Raw genomic sequence first — 11,008 nt, forward strand, 5'->3', positions numbered from 1 at the left:
TGTTTAAAAAGTGACCATTTTAACTGAACATCTGCTTAGAAAATATTGGACAACATAGAATCAATGGCTATAAAAATAACTCTTGTATTGATAGCTTTAATAAACTTTTTCACTGAAACCACTTTGATGACTTATTCCCCATAGTTGGCCTTAGAGCCCTGCAGGTACACAGATGAGATGTGAGCTGCCAAAGTACACAGTAGCAGTCAACAGTAATCCAGGTTATCACAGGCACCTCTTTTCAAACCATGTGATTACCTAAATATTTGCAGCTGAGATCATACTGTTAGAAATGACTCACTGAACAGCTGTCACTTCACTTCTGAAAGGGCAGTTTCCAATAGAGGAATCTTTAAAAGGTCATTTGTGACAAGAGAAAAACTAGATAGAATATATTAAACTTTGATAGAGACCCAGATAACACCAATGTAGTTTTGCATTGTTCAAATTCCTTAAGCACCACTTAAAGTATCAAAGAATCATCTGCTAAATCAACCCAACACTTAGGTGCATATCTTGGTGGTTATCAGTTTCTTATCTGCTAGTATAGAAATTTAGGTAAATTGTCACATTCAGTGCTTAATGTGAACCATTAAGTCTCTTCTCAGTCACTTCTTAGATCTCATGTTCATTTATTGTGTTTCACCCACTGCTACCATTCCAGAGTAAACTGTAGTTACTTTATCTCTAATCCTACTAACTGGATTCCTCATACCAACTGAACTCTTTTATTTTCTTCAGACTGAAGCCAGAGTTCTCTTTTCATAACACAAATCTAATAATTTTATCTGCCTCTTATGTGTGCACACACACACATTATTAAATCTCATTACTTGTTTCTCATTGATCTTGGGATAAGCACCAACATCTTTCCACAGTCTCTAAGGTCCTGGATGACCAGGACCATACCTGGATCTCCAACCTCATCCGGTGCTTTCCCTCCATCCTTCCCTCCCACAGCCACAGCCTTTTCCCCAATTGTTCATGCCTTCTTCACCATGAAGCTTTGTGGATGGTGTTTCCCCTGAAGAATCTATCAACCCCACAGTTAATGCTCACTCCTCCGGACCATCTCAAGCATCATTTCCTTTGGTGTCACTTTGGCAGCACATATACTAAAATTGGAACCATATAGAGAAGATTAACATGGCCCCTGGGCAAGGATAACATGCAAATCCGTGAAGCGTTCCATATTTTTCTCACAGACTTAGAGACGAGTTTATGGTTACCAGGGGGGAAGGGTGAGAGGGAGGGATAGATTGGGAGTTTGGGATTGACACGTACACACTGCTATATTTACAATAGATAAACAACAGGGACCTATTTTATAGCACAGGGAACTAGGCTCAATACTCTGTAATAACCTAAATGAGAAAATAATTTGAAAAAGAATAGATACATGTATATGTATAACTGAGTCACTTTGCTGTACACCTGAAACTAACACAACATTGTTAAAAAATGATGCTCCAATATAAAATAAAAATTTAAAAAGTATCACTTTCTTTGGGAAGCCCTTCCTGCCTCTACTGTCTAGGTTTGAGTTCCTCTGTAAAATCTCAGAGAACTGAATTTCTTTCCTTCAGACCATTTACTTTAGAATAAAATAGCTTGTTTATTATTGTGTTTAATTATATCTTCTTCACTACACTTTGTCTTCATTAGAAAATAGGCTTATGTGTTTTCCTTCTCTGTAAGGTTTTCCATTTTTATTACAGGGACACTAATAGAGTGGGTGCTCAAAATATATTTGGAAAGAATGAATAAATGTGTCTTAATATAATGATGTGTCTTAATATAATGTTATATATTGTTACTAAAACATTACATTTTTAAATAACTTTCATATTTAGTATGAATCTAGAATTATACATCCAGTCTGATAGTTTTATTTATTTATTTAATTTTGAGCAAAGGTATGCATTTTATTTTTTATTCATTTTTAAACATCTTTATTGGTGTATAATTGCTTTACAATGGTGTGTTAGTTTCTGCTTTACAACAAAGTGAATCAGCTACACGTATACATATATCCCCATGTCTATATCTCCTCCCTCTTGTGTCTCCCTCCCATCCTCCCTATCTCACCCCTCTAGGTGGTCACAAAGCACCGAGTTGATCTCCCTGTGTTATGCAACTGCTTCCCACTAGCTATCTATTTTACGTTTGGTAGTGTATATATGTCCATGCCACTCTCTCACTTCATCCCAGCTTACCCTTCCCCCTCCCCGTGTCTCAAGTCCATTCTCTACGCCTGCGTCTTTATTCCTGTCCTGCCCCTAGGTTCTTCACAACCATTTTTTTTAGATTCCATATATATGTGTTAGCATACAGCATTTGTTTTTCTTTCTGACTTACTTCACTCTGTATGACAGACTCTAGGTCCATCCACCTCACTATAAAAAACTCAATTTCATTTCTTTTTATGGCTGAGTAATATTCCATTGTATATATGTGCCACATCTTCTTATCCATTCATCTGTCGATGGACACTTAGGTTGCTTCCATGTCCTGGCTATTGTAAATAGAGCTGCAATGAACATTGTGGTACATGACTCTTTTTGAATTATGGTTTTCTCAGGGTATATGCCCAGTAGAGGGATTGCTGGGTCATATGGTAGTTCTACTTTTAGTTTTTTAAGGAATCTCCATATTGTTCTCTATAGTGGCTGTATCAATTTACATTCCCACCAACAGTGCAAGAGGGTTCCTTTTCTCCACACCCTCTCCAGCATTTACTGTTTGTAGATTTTTTGATGATGGTCAGTCTGACTGGTGTGAGGTGATACCTCATTGTAGCTTTTGTTTGCATTTCTCTAATGATTAGTGATGCTGAGCATCCTTTCATGTGTCTGTTGGCAATCTGTATATCTTCTTTGGAGAAATGTCTATTTAGGTCTTCTGCCCAGTTTTGGATTGGGTTGTTTTTTTTCAGATTGAGCTGCATGAGCTGCTTGTAAATTTTGGAGATTATTCGTTTGTCAGTTGCTTCATTTGCAAGTATTTTCTCCCATTCTGAGGGTTGTCTTTTTGTCTTGTTTATGGTTTCCTTTGCTGTGCAAAAACTTTTAAGTTTCATTAGGTCCCATTTGTTTATTTTTGTTTTTATTTCCATTTCTCTAGGAGGTGGGTCAAAAAGTTTCTTGCTGTGATTTATGTCGTAGAGTGTTCTGCCTACGTTTTCCTCTAAGAGTTTTATAGTGTCTGGCCTTACATTTAGGTCTTTAATTCATTTTGAGTTTATTTTTGTGTATGGTGTTAGGGAGTTTTCTAATTTCATTCTTTTACATGTAGCTTTCCAGTTTTCCCAGAACCACTTACTGAAGAGGCTGTCTTTTCTCTATTGTATATTCTTTCCTCCTTTATCAAAAATACTAACTGATAGTTTTAAACATGCAAAAACTCAGGGGATATTTTTCCTGTGAATGTTACTTGAGACTCTTGGAGAATAGATGTCTTCTCATCAAGACTTGCCAGCAAAATAAGGCAGAAAGATTGGCAATGAACTTTGTATATATTAATTTTGAGACTAAAACAGATATGGCAACTGGAGCTTGGACATAATAAAAATGTTATATGTCCTGACAACGTAGGATTGATATATTAATGAAAAATCAAGGGGAGAGGTGAAAGAATGTGGAAGAAAGAACAGTTTAATTGATTGCCTCATCTGAACAAGATGACCTGGGTAAGGGCAGAGGCATGTAGTAATTACAAAATTAATTGATAGATTATAAATATTTTCAAATCAGGAAAATGAAATAAAATAATTCCCTTCTCTTCACTATTCTCTACTTCTGGAACCTCACTAACCTTTATTTGGTCTATCTCAATTGGGATTCTCAATCTCTCTTAACTTCTCTTTCATTTACTTTTCTATTTCATAATATTACAGTACCATGTTCAGAGGATAGTTCTCATTCTAGCCCAAATAAATACAATTTCATTTCAGAATAAATTATAAAATTATAAATTATATTGTAAATTGTTACTTCTGCTAATCTTCTGTTCACCTCATATTTTAAGGTTTATCTTTTTTAAAATGTAATTTGCACTTCCAAGATGTCCAATTGACTATTTTCATATTTTTTTCATATTTTCATGTATTAATATAACAGCATTATTTTTTCCTTATTTACTTATTAATTTTGTTTGTATGGTTATTGAAATTAAGGAAGGAAATTGGTTTCATTTATGAGTTAATATGTATGGATCATGGATATAAAGTAATCTATGAAATGAGGAAACAGAAATTCTCAGCCAGAAAGGCCATGCGATCTTATCTCATCTGGGAAATTTCACAACTTTTGAGGAATTCCACAGGATGTGGAGTTGAGTATTTCATTAGATTTTATCAAACTCTCAAGAGAAAAGAGGAGGCCGAAACTAAGAGTGGCATTGTATTACAATTTCCTTATTATTCCAGTTTTTGCTTTTCATGTGGACAGTAGTAACCATGGAGAATCAAATACATATTAAAAATTCACAAAAATGCCAGCCTTGTAGGAAAAATAGCTTATGCTAGGCCTAAAAATAAAAGCCATTCTATTGGTTTTGAACAACCTAAGAGCTACATGTAAGCTCTTCTTGCTCAAACTTGAGGCTCATGAGGTCTGCAAGTGAGGGACATGTATATCATCCACAATAATCTGATTTCTTGCCAGACAGATGAAGACCCTGCCTTGTCAAGCTGCTGTGCATTTAATGCAAGAAGGCTTAAAATTCACACAAGTGAGCTTTAATTCCACATCTCCTGCAAGACATACCTCTCAGATTCCAAATATGATAGTGTCTGAGCATATGACTTGGTGTCAGAAACTGCCAAGCCTATCTTGAATTCAGTAATAAACCTTTCTAAACCAACCAGCATGTCAATCTTTTGGCAGATATTATAATTTTTATCAATGTTGAGAAATGCATTCCCTTGAGGGTCCATTGTCAATGACACATATGGAAAAGATTAAAGCAGTCATCCCCTCCCCCACTGAAGAATAATGCCCAGGCAGATGCAGTCCCACATAGGCCAATGAAGTGAGAGCTCTGCCAAGATATTATATTTATTGTGAATAAGTGTTTTATTTTTTCAAATGAAATAAAGACATTAATTCTTCTGGAATTGTCCTTGAAAAGTAATTTTTAATGGATAAATTTCCAAGTTTATCTGTTGAGTTTCTTCATTACCCATTTAAGAAATAATGATATTGTCCATTAAGTTTCTGTTGACTTGTGGAAAGTGGAAAGGAGGAAACTTAAGCTCATTTGCTCATGTTTTAGGTTTCAGTTTGGTTGAGTGCAGATATTTACTGAAAAAAAAATCCAGAGATAAATGACTCCTGTTATTATATTTCTATTTTGAGCATGTGTGACAGGAAAGCTAAAAAATGAAAGCCATGTATTTTGTGAACCAGTAATGAACAATCGGAATTTGAAATTAAAAACGCAATACATTTATATTAGAACCTCAAAATTGAAATACGTAGATATGAATCTAACAAAATATGTGTACAAGATCTGTACTGGGGAAACTTTAAAGCACTGATGAATGAAAACAAACGACTAAGTAAATGGAGAGATATTCCATGGGTAGGAAAACTCAATACTGTCAAGATATCAGATTTTCCCAGCTTAATCTATGCACTCAACACAATTCTAGTCAAAATTCCAGCAAGTTGTTTTGTATGCATTGGTGTACAGATTCTAAAGTTTATTTGGAGGCCCAGAATAGCTAACACAATACTGAAGGAGGAGAACAGAGTAGGAGAACTGACAATTCCAGATTTAAGGACTTACTATAAAGCTACAGAAATGAAGACAGTGTGATATTGATTTAAACAAAAAAAGATAGATTGATCGATCAAACGATGAAAGAGAATACAGAGCCCAAGATAGATTCACATAAATATAGTCAACTATGTCAATGTAGGTTCATAGGTTGTAGCAAATGTACCACTTAGGGGTAGGCTGTTGATAGTGGGGAAGGCTGTGCATTTGTGAGGATGAGGGTATATAGGAATTCTCTGTACTTTCTGCTCAATTTTCTGCGACCTAAAACTGTTCTAAAAATAGCCTATTTTCAAAAAATGTATACATTTTAATTTCCTTTAATAAGAATGATCACAAAAGAAAATATTAGAAATAGTAATTAATGAACTATAACAATATATTACAATTAAGATGGTTTAAAGCTATGCAACAAAAAAGACAGAATTACAATCATGAATATTTATTTTTCAAATAAAATTATTAGATAAACAAGAAACATTAGGTGGTGCTTAAATAGAAACAAATCATTGAAAAAAATAAGGTATTAAGGTAAATGGTTGTGACTCACTTTACCTGTTGGGTTTTCTCTACCCTCAGATATGTCCTTCCACCACCCTGACTTACACATAATCCACACGTGGAGGGCAGTTGCCCATGGTTCAGCCTCCAGCACAATAACTTGCAGCTGTGAAATCGGTAGCCTGTAGACTCTAACTCTGGAGAAATCACAGGAATTGGTTTCATGGATTTAAGAGAACCTAAAATGGTTTTTCTAATGTATAACCTGAACATGAAAGTATTAATTGGCAAGAATAAAAATTGCCTGGGACACATGAAAAGATGCTCAACATCACTAATTATTAGAGAAATGAAAATCAAAACTTCGATGAGGCACCCCCTCACACCAGTCAGAATGGCCATCATTAAAAAGTCTACAAACAGCAAATTCTGGAGAGGGTGTGGAGAAAAGGGAACCCACCTACACTGTTGGTGGGAATGTAAACTGGTGTAGCCACTATGGAAAAGAGTATGGAGGTTCCTCAAAAAACTAAAAATAGAGTTGTCATATGATCCTGCAATCTCACTCCTGGGTATGTATCCAGGTAAAACTGTAGTTTGAAAAGATACATGCACCTCGATGTTCATTGCAGCACTATTTACAATAGCCAAGACATGGAAGCAACCAAAATGTCCATCGACTTTTGGATGGATGGATAAAGAAGATGTGGTACATATATACAATGGAATACTACTCATCTATTAAAAAGAACGAAATAACGCCATTTGCAGGTATGTGGATGGACCTAGAGATTATCATACTAAGTGAAGTAAGTCAGAACGAGAAAGACAAATACCATATGATATCAGCTATATGTGGAATCTAAAATATGACGCAAATGAACTTATCTATGAAACAGAAACAGATTCTCAGACATAAAGAACAGACTGGTGGCTGCCAAGGGGGAGAGGTGGTGGGGGGGAGATAGATTGGGAGTTTGGGATTGGCAGATGAAAACTATTATATAGAGAATGGTTAAACAACAAGGTCTTACTGTATAGCACAGGGAAGTATATTCAATATCTTGTGATAAACCATAATGGAAAAGAATATGAAAAAGAATGTGTGTGTGTGTATATCTATATCTATATATCTATGTATAACTGAATCACTTTGCTGTACAGCAGAAATTAACACAACATTGTAAATCAATTATACTTCAGTAAAATAAATTTAAAAAAAGAATACAGATGCACACATTTGGAGAGAGTTCCAAGCTAGAGATGTAGTTAAGGGAGTCAACATCATTTCAATAGGTGAAGTCCAAGGACAAATTAGGTTTCTCAGGAATAACCGTGCAATGAGAAGAGGACCAAGATCCAAATCCTTGAATTAAGGTGTATCCATTTAAAGACAGACCATGAAGGAGAAAAGGAGGGGAAGCAGAAAAATAGAGTGAATCTGAAAGAAAAAGGAAAAAGAAACTGACGGAAATGTTTTAAGTCACAATTCTGCAGAAAAAGCAATATTAGGACTAAAATAAGCTAGATGGCTGTGGATTATGAGGATAAAAATTAGATTGGAAAGGAGTGAAGAGTAAGTGAAAGGGAAGTAAGTGGGGACAAGTAGAGACCATTCTTTCATGGAGCAGAGGAGAGATATTTGTAAGAAAATATGGCCAAAAGAGTATTTGCTTATTTTCAGAAGAGTGATAATTAAATAAGTTTAAAATCTCATGGTGAGGAGCTGGTAGAAAGGGAAAAGTTAAAGGTTCCAAAGCAAAGTGGGCTAATTCAAAGGAGGTAAGAGTAGACAGATCTGATTTTTCTGAAGGGATGCCTCAACTGGATTGGAAGGAAAGGCAAACAAGAATGTCTGGGCTGCAGACACATTTTAGGGGCACGATGTATCTCAATCTGAAGGCAATTGTCTCTCAGGACTCCACAAAATTGAATATGCCTTTGTAGAATATCCCCTTGTAGAATATGTTTTCCCATCTTACATCAACCCCAACAAATTTCAATTCCAAGATTCAAAACAAAGAGGAATCTGTCCAGAGCTCTGGCAGATGTCTCCTTAATGCAAAGAGAGCAAATTCTATAATGTGGACAATTTCTGAAAACAAACAGCAGTCAGTCTTTATTACTTGGATAAACATTTGCAAGCAAATCTTTTCAACTAGGTCAATAATGTTACCAAGTGGGCTAATGTGGTATTTTGAGATAGGTCTATTATTTATCTGATTTTTTTCTTGTCTCACAAATGTATTTGCTTACGAACCAGCATTTGTTTCTTAAAGCATTTCTCTGATCCTGTTGAAGTGCAGTTTCCATTTGAAAACACAATATGCTGTACAAACAGCATAATTAGCCTCCCAGGGAAAGAATGAACCTACAAATGGATATGGACAGACCATATATGACAATAGAACTCTACCCATAACTTCTGCAACAATCAGCCAAGGGAAGTCAGAACTTGGTCAATGAATGCCAACTTCTTTATTTTGTGCTCCTGTTTCCAACTCAAGAGCAATCAAAGAAAGCCAAATATGGTCCCCAAACCAATAACATAAGGTGCTCCATTTCTGGCTTGCCCACCTTTAGCTTCCCCAAGCCAACAGCTTCTATGCTTAGCATCCCTGAAGCCTTTCCTTATTTTCACTTATAAAACTTTCCCACTTCCCTCTATGCCTTCGAATCTTTGCTAAACACAAATGACAGTGGTTTATCCCTATAAATAGCTTCTGTTTTTTTCATAACTTGAGTGGTCTTTGTTTATTTTCACACCAGTAACCAACTGTAAAAATGTTGCCACCCCAAGAGTTGGGAGATGAAGGCCAGCGATGGTAGCTCAGAGGTTCAAATTAAAACATAACCGCTCTGCTTCATTAGCAGAGAAAATGTCACCATTGTTCCATTAGGTCACATTTTGCGTCTTTAAATTTGCAAAGGGATTGCCAGAAAATTGCTTGCATTTCTCAAAACTGCTTTACATGGTAACAAACTAGCACTGCCTACATTTAACTGTTTCAAATTCTGACTTAGTGGAATTTATTCAATGTCATATAATATGTAAATAGTATGTTAGGATTTAAAACTTCCTTGTTTTATAATGTAAAGTGTCTAGGGCAATGTTTCTCAAATTTGAATGTGCCTATGAATCACCAGGGGATCTTGTTAGATGCAAATTCAAATAAGCTCCTGAGGTATTGCAGAGCTTTGAGTAGCAAGGATCTAGGGTGTTAAGGTTGCTCATACAGATATCTGCTTTCAAGTAGAAAGTGAATAGATAAGAATGAAAAAATACTAATTAGCACATTTAATTCAATAAATACCCTCACCTGAAACCCAAGAAGAAACTGTGTCCATTTAACATTGTGATGAGTTTGCAAAACTGTAAACTTTGAGAAGACAGTCCCCACAAGACTGCCTTCACTTTAACACCAGCCACAAGTTCAGAGGTAGAGGAAGAAAAGGGCAATACCCAGGGGACTGAAAGCAGAACTGCAGGTCCTAGGAGAAGTGGAGTCTCATACTCCATCCCAGGGAACACTTGGAAGAGCTGACAAGATCTATGAGGCGAATAGCCAGAATTTAGGAGAAACTTTATCAAAGATTCCTCATCCACTCTTGTGTTTCACTTATCTCCTTCTGTATAACAAACCACCCAACACCTAATGGCTTTAAACAACAACATTTATTCAGCAACAGACAACTAAAACAAGGGAGAGTATCTTGTGGTATGGCTTACTGGGGGCCATTAGAACAATAATTCACCCCATCTTGGAAAGAAAGCTCATTAAGTCTGAGGGAATATGCAAGATCTGGACACGGAAGTATCAGCTCTCTGTGGGGACAAGGTGTACAGAAGATCACATGGCCTTCTTTTCCTGAGCTTCCTGTATTCTCATGCTGCCCTGGAGAAAAGAGCCCCCACCTACCCACTCAGCCACTACAAACACATACACACACAAAAGGAAAGAGGAAGAAGAAGGAGGAGGTGGAGGAGGAGGAGGAGGAAGAGGAGAAGAAGGAGGGGGATGGGGAAGGAGAAGGGAAGGGAGTGGGGAGGGGAGGAGAAGGAGGAGAAAGGCTAAGATTGAATTTTTTGACAGACTGGTACCACAGTAGTAGTATAGCACAATGATATGACAGTAGTTGCTGAGATTTTAGATTACCCTGGAATGGGCCAAATAGGATTTCCCAACACTTGGCTTTGATTTCACATGTGTAGGAATATCATTTGCTCTTCTCAGTCATTTTAGTAATATTCTAGTACTGCAACTTTCTTAAATTACTTCAGGAAAAGTATAAGACAACCACCACCATAATGCGGTAGGGGGTGTGGGGGGGGCTAAAGTCTAATGCCTTTCCTGTTCTATGTTAAATCCTTGACCTGCCTTTGCTCATTTAATTCTCTCAGCATTCTGTACAGAATCCTATATTAGCTTTGTTTTTATAAAGATGAAACCAAAGCTTAAAGGGGGTTCTCATGGACATTCTCAGAGTCCATTCTCATGACCATTATATTTCATGGCTTACATAAGTGAATTACAGCAGCACTTTGTCATCACAATAATTTCACTTAGAGAAGCTTTAATGCGCCAATCACAAATCTTACTAGAAGATGAAATCTTGCTCAGAATAAAAACCCTATATAGAAAATTATTTTTAGTATTATACTTATGTCATATATTTCCCACTTGGGACATTTCCCAGTCCTGGTTTACTAATTAAACAATTAAAT

General features: G+C 36.3%; 1 non-coding gene across 1 annotated transcript; it reads left to right on the plus strand.

The window, feature by feature from the left end:
- Nucleotides 1–1,092: 1,092 nt before the first annotated feature.
- On the plus strand, nucleotides 1,093–1,198 carry LOC137771110 (U6 spliceosomal RNA). The gene has a single exon (XR_011075323.1). It is a non-coding gene; the product is annotated as a U6 spliceosomal RNA (small nuclear RNA).
- The last annotated feature ends 9,810 nt before the right edge of the window (nucleotides 1,199–11,008 follow it).

Source organism: Eschrichtius robustus, chromosome 10 (assembly GCF_028021215.1).
Source record: "Eschrichtius robustus isolate mEscRob2 chromosome 10, mEscRob2.pri, whole genome shotgun sequence".
Classification (NCBI taxonomy): domain Eukaryota; kingdom Metazoa; phylum Chordata; class Mammalia; order Artiodactyla; family Eschrichtiidae; genus Eschrichtius; species Eschrichtius robustus.